Raw genomic sequence first — 15,760 nt, 5'->3', positions numbered from 1 at the left:
TTTCTTGAAGCATTAGAGTTGAGTAGTTGTGATACAGATATTATGGCCCGCTAAGTTAGGAAGTTAGGTTCATGGGCCCAATCCTAACGTGTGTGTGTGTGTGTGTGTGTGTGTGTGTGTGTGCACGTGTAGGCTTCCCCACACCAACAAGCAATTCTCAGACACCAGCAGGGCGTCTGAGAATTCAACTCAGGTCCGCCAGTGTCCCCCTGGATATAGAATCAGATTTCACAGGTAAAGGGTTCAGCCCCACAAGACCGCCCTCCACTTTAGACACCAAACATGAGCCCAGGTTACAAGGTGGAGGTTCCAACAACCGCCTCCAACTCAGGAGGCCACTTGCAAGTCCACGTTATTACCTGTCCTTTTGACCGAAGGCTATAGATCAGAGATTCCCATGACACCCTTCTTAGTTCGATTAATTTGCTAGAACGGCTCACAGAACTCAGGAAACCTGTTTATTCGCTAGATTACCAACTTATTATGAAGGATATTAAAAGATATGAGTCGGGCTTCCCTGGTGGCGCAGTGGTTGAGAGTCCGCCTGCTGATGCAGGGGACACGGGTTCGTGCCCCAATCTGGGAAGATCCCACATGCCGCGGAGCGGCTAGGCCCGTGAGCCATGGCCGCTGAGCCTGCGCATCTGGAGCCTGTGCTCCGCAACGGGAGAGGCCACAACAGTGAGAGGCCCGCGTATCGCAAAAAAAAAAAAAAAAAAAAAAAAAAAAAAAAGATATGAGTCAACAGCCAGATGCAGAGATACATAGGGCAACATCCCGAACAAAGGGATTTCTGTCCTCGTGGAGCTTAGGGCCCCGCATGGTAGAACATGGAAGCTCTCCAAGTCCCCTCCTTTTTGGGTTTTTATGGAGGCTTCATTACGTAGGCATGATTGATTAATTCATTTGCCTTAGGTCTAACCTCCAGTTCCTCTTCTCCCCCCAGAAATCAAGGGGTGGGACTGAAAAGTCCAGCCCTTTATTCAGGTTGGTTCCCTTGGCAACCAGCCTCCATCTTTAGGTACTTGGCCAAAGTCATCTTCATTAACATAAACCCAGTCGTGGTGGAAAGGGGCTAGTTATGGATAACAAGACGCCTGTGTTACCTTTATGGCTCTGAAACATTTTCAGGAGCTGAGGACAGGAGACCAAACATCATAACAAAAGATGCTCCCATTATTCTTATAGCTTAGGAAATTCCAACGGTTTTCTGACCTGTGAACCAGTGACTGTGGATGAAGAACAAATATATATATATTTCTTACAAATCACAATATTGCATCTGCAAAGCCTAAAATATTTATCACCTGGTCCTTTACAAAAAAAGTTTGTGGAGCCCTGATTAAATTTAATGTAAGATTACTTGAGGCTTGCCTATCTATATCAATATCAAAGCTTTGGTCTTGTTTCCCCATTGAAACAAGAGATCATAGAGTTCAGTCCATTTTGGATAAGAAACTGATGTTCCCAAAGTAAAGGGACTCTTCAGGGTTGGGTAATGGTAGAATTGGGTTTAGTATTGAGTTCTTCTCCCCACTCCCCTGACTCCCAGGCCGGTACCCTTTTCACCATATGGGCTGCTAACCCAAACAGCAAATGGACCAAAGGGATAGCTCTTTGCTTTCCATGATCAACAGCAAAATATCCACTCTGGACTGGTTTTCAGAGGGACATTTTCTTAAGATCTTTTTGCTATGTTTTGCATGGGAGTACTCTAGTGTTTGCTAAAATATGTTTTGTAGCTCATTGTACCTGTGCAATGATCTGGTGTTTTAATATTTGAGTATTTGTATCTGATGGTTGAACAATTGTTGAACCCGGGATAGAGCCAAAAAAAAAGTGCTCTCTGTTCATTTGATCAAAGCCTATGAACCCTGGCAAGAACTTGCATAGTGATTTTAAAAGGACTATTATAACAGGTACAGAGTAAGTTGTTTTTCAGCTAAATTTTAATTTGATTTTTCTCTAATAATCTCTCAAGGATAAATTTCGACTCTGACCAAATAGACCAAAAGTTCTGAGAGAGCAAGTAACAGATTTTTTGAAATTTATGCATTCCTTCCAGCTTTTTTGGAACTTAAATCATAAAATAACCCAGTAGAGTAAACTCACAATTAACTGGAATCAATCTAAACCAGAGCCCTCAAATAACTGAAATTTAGTTTCTGGGTCACCTTTTCCCATCATTCAACATTTAGGGAAAAAGAGCTTCATAACAACAAAACAAGAGATGGAAATTTAGTTTAAAAATTGACAAAGCAACTTCTGGGAAATATCTCTGGAGTCAGTACAGACATAGAATGGGAAGATGAGTAATTTCCTGGGGTCCTCACAGTTTGTTAGGTATATGCCCCTTGGGAGACTGGGCTGTGGATTCTGGGAAGCAGCCACAAGAAAAGGTGGAGTCACCAGCTGGAGCTAAAGAAAGATAAGGCTCATGTTCTTACAACCAGCCCTGAGTCAGACCACCCGAGTCACGAAGGGTCCCCTTAACTCATATCCACGGACTTCTCCAGACTCGTGTCTCACCACCTTCAACCCCAGCACTGAACAATTGCCAAACTGGGTTCTCCTAAAACCCCCATGGTGTCCCTCTCGAGTGTGAACTCTGTAGCGGAATTCTCTGGGTTCAAATGCTAGGTCTGTTCTTTATCAGCTGTGTAACCCTGAGCAAGTTACTTAATCCCTCTGTGCCTTTCTTTCCTTATTTGTTAAATGAGAATAATAATAGTGCTTGCCTGCTACGGTTGTTCTGAGGTTATATGAGCTAATACGTGTCAGGTGTTGAGGACACAGCCTATTACCTGCAGGGACTCACACACGCTGTTCCTTCCACCTGGAACACCCTCAGGCCGCCTGGGTAGGAAAATGACTTTCACTGACTCTCCCCACACTGTCTGTTCCCACGTGAGGCTAGGTTACATTTCCTGCCTCTGGGTTTCCGTAAAACACTCCACTACTATAGGGTGTTTTGGGTACCTGTCTGAGTCTCCATTAGGCTGAGTTCCCCAAGAGCAGGAACTTGGTCTTAAGCATCCCAGTGTCAGGCACAGTGTCCGGCACAGGCTATCCTCCCAAGTCTAGTTTTTAAATGAATGCATAATGCATGAATGAATGAACGATGAGTAAATCAATAAGGACACGAATGAAAGGCACATTTCTTTTCCATATCTTCCATCCTTCTGGACCGTAGATTGTGTACATGATAAACACTCACCTATCCAGCTCTGAGTGAATGAGATTTAAAAAAAAAAAGTTCCCTTCCTCAAAACACCCCACTTCCAGCTCTCAGAAAATTGTCAGGATGCACTGATTTTTTAGAACAAGACATTTTACTGTCATCTTCCAGAAAGCGTTCATGATGAATACAGACATCTACAGTGCCTAATCGTGGGAATGGTATCCCCTGGGGTTGTGCAGTGTCCAACCCACACAGAGATGGTGGCCCTGACTGCTTCCTAAGCAGGAAACCTGACTGATGGATTTAGAAATGAGTGTTTCCCTCTAAAACTCAGAAATCAGACCATCCTGTGAACCAGGATGGGTATTTTGGTATGAAAGACTGCAAGTCTGTCTAATGCCACATAGGCACCCACCATGACCTCAGTCCTTTTACTCAGTTCATCCGTCTTCCTCATTCAGCCTTACTCAGGAACTTCTGTAAGCTTTTCTTCCCAGCAGCGATATATGGAGTTAAAAGAGCATGAACTGGAAGCCAAGAGACTTAGGTTTTATTTCCAGCTCTACAGCCAATCAGTTGGGTGACCTTGGGCGAATCTCTTAACTGATCTGAGTCTTAGTTCCCTCCTTTGAAAATAAATAATAAAAGAATTTGAAGACCCCGAAACCCTCTGCAGAGGTTCAGTGCTATCACCATCATCATTAGGAATTATTACTGTTGCTCAATAATAGTATCGTTGTTTGGTAATAATAACAATAGTACTAATAATAAATCCACCCAGATCACCACATTTGAAATTGATTCTGATATTTCATAAGTTAGATGAGATCACACATTAATGCAGTAATCAGTTAACAGGGATTTAGTGATCTGATAATGCCACCTTCATCTCAGAACAGAGAGCAAGAACCTTGGAAGAAGTGACACTTGGTAGGTGTGGATTAGTGAGAAAGAGATTAGGAACATGTGATGCCTCCAGAAGACTTTAAAACAGGGTAAGAGGAAGTCATGGGCTGCTTAAAAAGAAGTGGGAATCTTGTCCTCCCAAAAGCCTCGTCTCAAAGTTTGTCACAAGAGCTGCTCTGAACACAGGATTCAGAGCCCTGGAGTGGTTTCTAATGGATAGCTCACAATTATACTGTGTACTATAATTTACACACTTGTTTGTGAACCAAACACTGTAGTGACCCCATTGGCCTCACAGAGTCAGTTCTAACTCTGGTTAAGGGAGAGAGGATCAGGTGGGAATTGTCTAGACAGAACTTTTCCCCTTAAGATAGAAAGCTCCAGATTGTTGTGAAACCGCCATACTTTGGGGTTCAGGACAATGTTGCAACCTTACAATTAAGATGCTTTGGTGTCACGATACTAGGATGTCAGGACTGGGGACACAGACAATGTAGCCCAACAACATTCCCCCTAGAGATGAGGACCCTGAGGTAACTTGTCTAAAGCCATGCATCAAATCAGTGTAAGAGACATAACCCCAGCCAAGTTACCCTAAATTTATGAGTATCAACAAGCCACGTCACTCCAAATTCCTACACACCAACGAAGTGCTAAAAACAGTTCTGATGCACGCCTGCAGGCTCCACCAAGGGAGGTTTTCTGGATTCCTAGATCAAGTTGTTCCACTTGTAGCCACTACAGGTCCTGAGGAACCCCAGTTTTCCCCTAAGATTTGTCACTTCGCACCCATAATAGAGCATTATAGACTGACATACATGGGGGAGGCAGAAAAACAAAGACAATGAACTTGATGGACTGAATGACATTGGAAGTACTCCTGTGTCAGGGTCTCTAGAACTGCTGCCAAGGGTGGGACCAGGCACAGAATTCCAGCCATTGGTGGCCCTCTTTCCCACCTCTCTTCCTCACTTGCTCTTTGGGAAAAGTATATACCACTGAGCAGATGTTCCCTCTACCACCTAGGTTTGCACATATACCTGCAAACAGGAGCTCACCACACTGCTACGTATGATTTACAGTCTGCCAGCCAGATGGACTGGCAGATGTGGAAGGCGGAAGAGAGATGGAAGCCATCATTTTCTTCTGGAAGGATCAGCATGTGATGTGAAGCACGGGAGGGTTTGCTTAGGGTTTCCTGACATTTATATGCCTCAGGTCTGTGGAAGGGACTGGTTTCCAAGCTCTGGACAGCTTCCAAAGTTCTATGGCTGTTGGAACCACAGCTTAAACGCTAGTGACATTCCTCCTGACTCTTGCCCCATTAGCCTTTCCAATGGTTTTGAAAGTATTTACTGCCCTGTGTTAAATCCCTTTTTGCTTGACAAACATCAAGCGGTTTTAATTTCTTGGTTGAACTCTGCCTGGTAAAACGAGCCTATCACTCAACACTGTGTGATGCTGGGCAAGTGACTTCCACATTCTGGGCCTGAGCTTCCAGGCCGTCAAATGACAGGTTTGGAGGAGATGACTTCTCAGTTTCCTTCTGGTTTTAATGTCAGTAAAACTCCATGAAACTGTAAGTCCTCTCTCATAGGTTTGTGATCAAGGAAGGAGGAGAAAAGAAGGGAAGCTTGACTTTTAAGAACCTAGATACGTCCTACAGCTCAGGGATGTGGTCCTCTGAGTAGCCACAGAATTTCTCCAGTAGCTGAAAGGCATCCAGGTACTGCTTCCATGCATAGGTTTGATAGAGGCTACTTAATTTCTGGTTGACCTCTCTCCTGTAAAGAATACTGGCTGCATTATAACTCTTTTACAAAAGTTGAGCTCACCTTACCCAGAATTCCAAGAAAAGCTGGTACATCTGCCATATCTAAGTGGAGACTCATTTGCCCCCTTCCACCACCAAATCTCAACTCCCTCTCTCATCTTCCAGCCTGAATAAGAGAGGCATTCATTTGTGTTAAGACATTATCCCATTCAAGCTATTCTTTAGAAAACTGGGTGCCTCTAGGAGGGTATTTGTTGTGGATGTGATCAGCCATTTCTCCCTTTAAGAGTTAGGGTGGCCAGTGCGGTCAGTGGCCCACCCACATTCCTTCAGCTTTACCACTTCACTGTGCTCCAGTTACTTCCAACTATAGACATCAGCATTGCTTTGTCTGAGTGCTTTCTCCAAAGCCAAGGAAGACCAATCTGCTCATGTGCAAGGAAGCCTGGAAGCACCAGAGAATTAACACCTCTCAGCCAGCAACCAACAAGATGGTGAACAGAGACCACACTCTCTTGCTTCCTGGTGGAATAACTTGTAGTAAGGTGACATATTTCCTGTGCCATTTTTCATAGTTCTCACATAGGACTAAAGTCCATTTGTCCATAAAGGTAACTGGCTTAATAATGCACCCTTCATTGGCTGTCTTTTCTTCCAGCTTCTCTTCCCAAATAAACCGTATGCACTTGAATCCTTGCCTCAAGCTCTGCTTCTGAGGGAACTCAGCTAAGGCATTTAGTTCATCAATATGCCAGCCAGTTACATCCAGGGGACTGAGACAGTGGACATTTTTATAGGTAGAGAGGGAAAGTATATTCTGGAGTTAGGATTGAAGAGCAGCCTGTGTCAAGAGTTACGACAAGCAGCATGGAAGCCCTGAGGGACCAAGGAAAAGCCAGTGAGAGCAGGAAGCAGGTTGAAGAACATGGGATACTTCTTCAGTGTCATCACAAATAAAGCTTGGACATGTAACAAGGGCTCAAAAGTGTTTGTAGTCTTGTTGAGTATCTTCATTTTCCTTGGTACTAGCCCTGGGGATCAAATTATTCATTTGTTCTTTCATTCATTGATTCAGTTACATATTCACTCATTCAACAATCAACATCATTTCTTAGATACTTATGTTGTACTAGGGACTGTGCTTGGTGCTAGAATGGAAAAATGAATAGAGCACAGCCCCTGACTTCAAGGTGCTTCTGGTCAAAAGGCTGTAAATGGAAGCCCCTACTAGAACCAAGGATACCTCCCCATTCAGACTTGCTTGGCTGGATCCTCTGTAAAAGGTCTTTGCTTGGCTCTGGAAGAGGCGGGCTGCACACTATTTTGTTCATTCAGGGCAAAAAAAGCAATAATGTAATGGCAGTAAGCCCCATAAAATGGTTATTTCTATTCCCGGACTGCTCCGGAATTCCATCTAATTTATAAACATTGTTTTATGAAAAATTGAGATCATTCTTGGAAGTGACCAGAGAGAGTGACCTTTGCTTGTTTTGGTGCAGTGTTTGTGTGTGAGTGTGTACATGGTTGTTGTTGCTAAGGGTGCAATGACCAGCCTGGGGTAATGGCTGTCTTTCCATTCTGCACATTTCCTTAGTCAGGGCGGGTGTAACTGACATCTCCCCCAGACATCCATTTCTCCCCGGAAAGAAAGAAATGGCAGCAGCAGCCTAACTAAGTGCCTGGGAGAGGCTGACCTCCCACAGTACCATGAGGACAAATTCCATCGATGCCTCCAGAAGCTTTCAGACCCAAACATCTTTGGGCACAGCCTGCAGGTGGTTTCTCAGGGGCTCTTTATCCAACCTTTTATGGGAGTCAGGTATTAATACCAAGCTCTGTCTCTAGGGATTCTCATCAAATTCCAGAACTCAGAGCTGGTAGAAACTTAGGGTGGTGTGCCTTATGTGGGGGGATTCAGGGGAAGTTTAGGGATGACTGATCCCAGGAACAATTAGACATAGGAAGGGACAGCACTGAGGTAGAGCCACCTTACAGCTCTGTCACTTAACTTGCTGTGTGGCTCGGGATGCATCACTTAACCTCTCTGAACCTCAGTTTTCTCAAAGTTTGGTAGAAATACCTGTCTCATACTGTATGAACTAATTCAGCAAATATTTATAATGTGTGTAAAATACACAGCAGCCTCTGCCAGGTATTTTGTTATGTTCTTTCCTTTGTGTGAGATGTTCTTTCCTCAGATATCTGCCTCTAGATCATCTCCTACCTTCATTTAAGTTTCTGCTCAAATGTTGCCTCAGTCAAGAAGTCTTTCCTCCCCCCCACCCCACCACCTCTCCTTTATTTCCTATCCCCTGCCCTGCTTCCCTTTTCTTCATAGCACTTATCATTACCTGAAATTATGTCATATCAATATATAGCTTTTTGTTAATCAGTATGGTTTTATTTTCTGTCTCCCTGAACTAGAATGTATGTACCGTGAAGGCAAAGACTGCTTTGTTCATCGTTGTATCCCCAATGCCCACAACGATACTAAGCACATAACAGTTGCTCAACATATACTGGTTAAATCAACAGCTATTATGTGTTACTATTACTCCCAGTATATAACCCAGAGTGTGTATTCTGGACTAACTCAGTAATGGGGAAGCCCAGATTAACCTTACATGCTCATAAAAATGCCCCCATCAGAATCTGCCAGACTTGATTAGCCTTGTAATTGGAAGAATGCATATTTTCCCTTAATATCCACAAAGGTCACTGTTTCTTTTCTGTGGTGTCATCCTACTTCCTTCTTGCCACCAGTCGGCCACCACAGTTTGTTCTAGCCCTGGGGCTGTTTTGGAAGTGAATCTGTGGACTCTGGGGTCATTTTTTTTCTTTTCATGGACCAGTGGCACAGCAGAGGGCAAGCCCTTGGAGGAGGCTGCAGTGGGCTGCACAGCTCCCTGGGGGCTTTGCTGGAGCCATCACACCCATGAGGTAATGGATGTGACTCTCTCACATAGCCAGAGCGCATATGAATTAATTTAGAGAGAAAATTTCGAGAAAAGGTTGATGTAACTGGCCCCAGGGGTCCCTGGGTGGGGTCGTGTGGAGAAGACAGCCATTTCACTGGTCTGGCATGGTCTAGCTCTGAATTAAACAAAAATTGACTGGTAGGAAGACAGAGAGAGGCACAAGCAGCAATGAAATGTCAGTGTAGATGGTAGCCCACCACTCTCTAAGGCCGCTGGTGCTTCCTATAGGGGCTATGCTGAGCTAGAGGTTAAAATAAGAAAATGGAAATCCAGAAAGGTGAAGTAGCCTACCCAAGGTCACACAGCTTTTTACTGGCAGAAATGGGATTAAATTCTTGTTTACCTTGTTCTGAGCTAGACTGTAAGCAAATTTAAGTCAAGGACTGTGTCTGTCTTGGTCATCATGGATTCCTCAGCACCTAGGACAGTGCCTGGTACTTACATATTTGGAACATTCCATACATTTGTACATTCACCAGTTTGAACTAATGTATTCAGGGAAAAAAGTCAAAAAGGCAGAGGCCGAAAGGGTGAGTGGCTTATCCCTGAACCTTTCAACATTTTCATCTTGGCCCACAATTCCCCTCCATGACAGTTGTCCCCTGGTATTTTTACCAGCAGGTCCAAGGCTCTTCTTCCAAGAGAGCTTTGAAATACTTGATCCAATGTCACAGTTGAAGAAAAAATCTAAGCATTATTGTTTCTCCATTTTAGGGCCATTTAAAAGAAAAAAAAAACCCAACTTTTAGACTTTCGTGTCCACGTTATACCAGCAAGTCAACTGAATACAATTCATCAACTCACTGGAAACAAATTGGCTCAATGAACTGACCAGAGCTGACTAGTTAAATAGCTCTGTCCCTGGAAATGTAAAATGATACATTTTGTGTGGGACAAAATGCAGATTCCTGGGTTTGAACCCTAGAGGTTCTAATTCAGTAGAGCCTATGAATATGCATTTTAACATGTATCCCGATGAATCGGATGTAGATGACACTGGGTGCAAAAGCCCTCATGCGGGACTCAGAGATGAAAGTTCTAGTTGGGGACATGCCTCTGTGTAGCTATGGGAACTTGTCCAATTCACTTGATCTCCCTAGATATGACATTCTTATCTGGACAACCAGCACATAATTCAGGGCTTGCAAACTAGCAACTTGGTGACTCAAGATGACAAAGAGAAAAGTTTGGTATTGTCATTTTTTCTGGAGTTCTAGGTATCCTTACTCTTTTAGGCCCGTCAAATCTATCAAGCATGTTAAAATTAACCATAATCCATATCCCAAGTTAAATATAATTTAAATTAGCTACAAAATAGTTGAATTGCAGTTGATTGGTTGGTATGTTACACTTTGTAAGTTTTGGAGTCAAAACTTTTTTTTTTAGGTCTCAAACATGTTTATAGGCTCTAAAAAATTCTTAGGTCCTAGGTATGCCTTTAGTAGCACCTACTAGATGAAACACCCCTAATTTTGTTTGGCTAATGGATTTTAACAGGCAACAAATCTAGCCAGGAGCTAGCTTGATAGGAATACAAGCAGTTTAGCCTCAGGGGTCTTAGGCACCACCGTCCGTTTACAAGTGTTCGTATTGTCTACTTAGCCCTGGGATTTTTGCATATTATCTTTCAGGAGAAAGATTTTAAGATGGCTTTCCAACCCCAACTCTTATTATTTTATAAATTGTAACTTCCCTGCCTATGAAGCATAGGTCTTGCACATCAAATTGACTAGTATATCTGAGGTAGACAGGTGGCTCTATTCTATCATTTAAGATTATCCATTTGTGATACAGAGTACATGTTTGGCTAGATCCAAGCCTTAACCTCTCTATTCACTTGCCTCAAAATGCCAAGGCAACTGACATATAGAGCAATAAATTCTCTAACCCTGCATGGTGGAGCCATCAAAAAGTTATACAAAAAATACATTCATGATAATTTTAGAAATTCTCTTCACAGAGTATAAAGTCAATATGTATGAATAAATGAAGAAAGAAGGAAGGAAAGAAAGAGGAAGAAAGAAAGAAAGAAAAAAAGAAAGAAAGAAAGAAAGAAAGAAAGAAAGAAAGAAGAAAGAAAGAAAGAAAGAAAGAAAGAAAGAAAGAAAGAAAGAAAGAAAGAAAGAAAGAAAGAAAGAAAGAAAGAAAGAAAGAAAAAGAAAGAAAGAAAGGAAGGAAGGGAGGGAGGAAAAAAGAAAAGAAAGAAATGGGGTTCACCAGGTTGAAATCTTCTGGGGTGTATAATTAACCCTTGGAAAGGCATCATCACTTGAAAAGTAGGGAAAAAGATAAAACACATTTTGTAAATAGATTCTCACTTTCTGGTTTAGATTAGTTTCCTCCCACAAGGGTACCAGAGTTAAGCATACATGTCAGTTCTGGACACCTTAGTTTCTGAACAATCTGGACAATGCTTTCACAAGGTTGTTTTCTCATTGATGAACCTTAATGATACCACCAAGCCTCATCCAGCTAGAGTCTAAGTTTCATGAAGGCAGGAACCATTTCTATCTTGTTTAGTACTGCATCTCCAGGATCTTGCCAAGAATAAGCTTGCAATAAATATTTATCAAATGAATGAACTCAAGTTGCTTTTACAATTTTTATAGTACTACCAAGTGGCAATAAAGAAAATAAATAGAATTTATGCCTCCTAGAAAGTCTGAAAATAACATTACCACAAGAGACAGGTATGTGACTCTGGCTAAATCAAGTTAGCATTGGTTCTATAAATCTGGGGTCTGGACAGAAATAATGAAACATTTATTGGTTATTCAGGTTAATTTTGGTCATCATGAGCAATGATTGTATATGACTATCATTGCTCATGCCTTGGGCATGGGCTACATCACATTATGCCAATTCCAGTTCAGTAGCTACTTGTTACACATGCAGATGTCAAACTTTCCCCATCATCCTAGAAAGTTCTATTGTATAGTATTGCTATAAGGAAATGTCTCTCTTTTTTTTTTTTTTTTTTTGTGATACGCGGGCCCCTCACTGTTGTGGCCTCTCCCATTGCAGAGCACAGGCTCTGGACGTGCAGGCTCAGTGGCCACGGCTCTTGGGCCCAGCCGCTCAGTGGCATGTAGGATCTTCCCGGACCGGGGCATGAACCCGTGTCCCCTGCATCGGCAGCCGGACTCTCAACCACTGCGCCACCAGGGAAGCCCTGTCTCTTTTTTTTTTTTTAAGTCTTTTTTGAATTTGTTACAATATTGCTTCTGTTTTATGTTTTGGTTCTTTGGTGGCAAGGCATGTGGGATCTTAGCTCCATGACCAGGGATTGAGCCCTCACTCCCTGCATTGGAAGGTGAAGTCTTAACCACTGGACCACCAGGGAAGTCCCTGTCTCTTGTTTTTATCAAATAATCTTCTGGTTCATGCTGTTGGAACAGATTTAATTACCTGTATCTCAATTTCTGTGTCAAATACAGTATGGAAAAGTGTTTGGTGCCATGATTAATCTATGGATAGATGAAATGCTGTTTGGTAAAGTGAACTTTGTAGTATATTAATATATATTGTACTTGTTAGAAGCAAAAGATGAGTTTTCAAAAATTCAAAATTGCCATGAAGCTGATATTGAATATTAACACAAAGCTGCGGTATAGGTTTTCATAAATAAAATATCCCATATAATAAACATTCTTTTGGTTTGACAGTTTATTTCAAGTATATTTGATATTTTCATTGCTGTGATTAGAACTAAGAAAAAGATAATCTGTTTATGAAAGTAGGTAATCTGTTTATTCAAACACAGTATTAAAATACAACAAAAGAATAGATAATATTTTTAGAACAACCTTAGAAAGGAGTTTTAAATTGCACCTCAAAGTAGGTATATATATATATATTTCATCTCTCACCAACAGTCTTATTCTTCAAATATATTTTAACCTTTTAAAACTCAGTCTCAATTCTACCTTTTTCTTTTTTCACAGCAGTGGAAGGATTTTATCCTTTAGAAAAGCATTTCCGAAATAATGGTACACAGATCACTTTCGATGGAACACAATTATTTCTTCAGTTTTAAATTTACATATTAGAAAAAGATAATTATTCCTTCAAAACCATGAATTCTCAGGTAATGAGCTTTTTAAAAAATTAATTTATACAAAAGTATAAGACAATTTATGGAAAATACTGGATAAATAATAGTAGTGGTATCCTGATAGGAAAAAAACCATGAAGTTAGTATGTATATAAATGACTAAGGTTTAGAAAATACTGCTTAAAGTAACTACCAGTCTTATCAGGTAGACTATCCCTTAGATGTGTTGACTGAAAGAAAAACACACAACGTAAGGGTTGTGGGTTTGGGTTTCATTCAGGAACCTTACTGAGGACTATAGCCTGGGAAACAATCTCTGAGTAGCTCTGAGGAGACTACCCCAAGAGGTAGGGGGAAGAAACCAGTATATATATGCTCTTTAGCTTGGGAGTATATGCAGGCAAGCACACATGTGGGCAAAAGATTACTGCTAGTCACAAAGATGTTTCAGTTAATGACTTTAGAGTGTTTGTATGTGTGGGAAGATGCAAGCATCTGAGTTCATTAAAATTCTTCACGAGATATACGTCTATCCATCTAAGGGGCCTATTCTTACAAATCACAGAGCGCCTCACCCTGTTTTTTGTCCTGAATTCCTTTCAGGGTGTATTGTCGTTCTGGAACTGCAGTAGCTAATGACTTAATCTTTGTAGAACAGGATGATGGGCAACATTCTTTATTTTACAGTCCTCCCTTTTGGTCATAAATTCGACCAAGGTGTGGGAAGCATTTCATGACCAACTTGTCTCACAGTGCTGTAAAGGCTAATTCCTAAGTCAGGTGAGGATTTCTTTGATAGGCCACTCAATGTTCTATGACCGGACTGGATCTTGTTAATGGTAGCCATGAGAGTCTCTGGACCACCGGCCTTACCAGTCTGTTACGGTCCAGGAAATGATTCTCCTTTGTTGCTTCTTCCCACATCTAGAGTTACACTATTACAATAATTTTAATCTTATATGGAACTATATATTTGGCCAACCATTTTGAGTCTCTTAGTCATCATTATTTTTGTCAGAGACTCAGTTATGCATTAGGTAATACAAGAAACAACAATCTTATAGAATAGGCAGAATACAGTATATGACATCGTTAGTAGCGTAAATTAGGTCATAAGTAAGAATTTAAGCCAAGAATTTCCATTAGATGCAGCCAAGTATATCCCCGGTTGTCTGATCCAGTCTGTTCCGTACCCACTATTTTTAAGGGTAATGACATACTGGAATTGTTCATAAGGGATCTAGCCCAATTTCCCAGTGTTATTAGGCTGATTATGCTTAGTATGATCTAATTGCCCTAACATAAGGGGGGTCTTTAAACTTAAATGACTGTAGCCTGTATGTATCCATCCCATAACTGAGGGAGAGTCCCTCATAATAAATGGGTGGTTATGATTTTTGACTGAAACTTAGCTCTTCGCTCTGATTTAGCTTGAGTAACTTTTAAAGAAAATTCATATTTATGGCCAGAGTCATAGCAAGTATGATTGACTGGCCAAAAGAGGGGATCTCATCTAATGATATCAATAGTGTCCTGAATAGAACTATAACTTCTTTCTTCGAAACTAATTTTCTAAGGACCATGTAATCAGAGCCTTGGAGAGGAGAAATCCACCAAGGTAAACCAGAAGTAATAGATGTAGATAATTGACCATAAACCCAACAATCGGATTAATTTTTATGCTCTGCATAGGGTCGTGCCCATGATAGAAAAGCATTTTATTCATAGGCAAAATGTCCAAGAAATCAAGAAAGTACTATAAATAATCATATGGGTCAGGTCCAGCACCTTGGGATAGCTGTCTACTTCTGGTGTCATCTTCTGGTCCTGGCCTGGGTGTCATTTCTCCTCTGTTTGAGCTTTATTTTAAGGTGAATTTGAGGTCAGCAGTCCTCTCTATAGACCAGTCCAGTGCTGGGTGCCCTCTAATGTGAGAAATATGAATCCAAGAGCCAATTTCCTTCTGTTTTTTTTTTTTTTTTTCTCCGCTGCACATAAGCTAGTTAAGAGTACATGATAAGGGCCCTTCCGTCTAGGCTGGAGGGAGTCCTTTAAATGATGTCTTTTCCAATACACATAATCTCCTGGTTGCAGGTCATAGGGCGTCTAATCTTCATCCAAAGATAAATTACCTTAAATAAAAGATAGATAAGCTTCAAAAACAAGCTTAGAATGTGTTTTTCCTAATTCAATTAAGCTTTACAATAATGCAACATAGTTACAAGGAGCCACCTAGGAAGTGAGTTTAGGCAGTAAACACCAAAATGCAAAGTCAATTAACAACACTAGAACTTAATATCCACTGAAACATTTTTTTTCTCTAAAATTAACCCTCATTTTTATCAAATAGAGCTGAATTAAGACAAATTTTTCCACAAAATATGCCTGGTTTCAATAAACTTGGTTTGACTATTTACATAAGTGTAATTGATCATAGGCTCTTTTAAATTGGCTTTCCTGGAGCTTTTCATAAGGAATCTCAGATTGAACTTTAAAAGGCCTCTCAAGGCAAAGAAAGCCACGCCAAATACTTGACATCAGATTTTGCCTGCAGTACCTACAGATTTGGGTGAATTCCCCTCTTCTTGAGGTCCCCCAAATATTTTGAGGTTCTCGCATTTGCCAGGAAATAACTTCCTTTATTCACCTTGTAAGGATGCTGGGAACCCTGTGAGCAAGGTATCAGGTCATTTTTCCAAGGGGCTTTGTGGCTCCATAAAGTCCACCTTAGTTCTTGGAAGCTGTCTGGTCATATTTGATTTTGTGTATATTCTCAAATATATCACTCCAATCAAAGCCACGGTGACATAACCAGTGTTCCCAATTATGTCTAAGAAGAACAGATTCTTATCGAACTTATGCAAATA

Source organism: Phocoena sinus, chromosome 10, assembly GCF_008692025.1.
Source record: "Phocoena sinus isolate mPhoSin1 chromosome 10, mPhoSin1.pri, whole genome shotgun sequence".
In the NCBI taxonomy this organism is placed as follows: Eukaryota; Metazoa; Chordata; class Mammalia; order Artiodactyla; family Phocoenidae; genus Phocoena; species Phocoena sinus.
Note: the sequence above shows the minus strand (reverse complement) of the source record.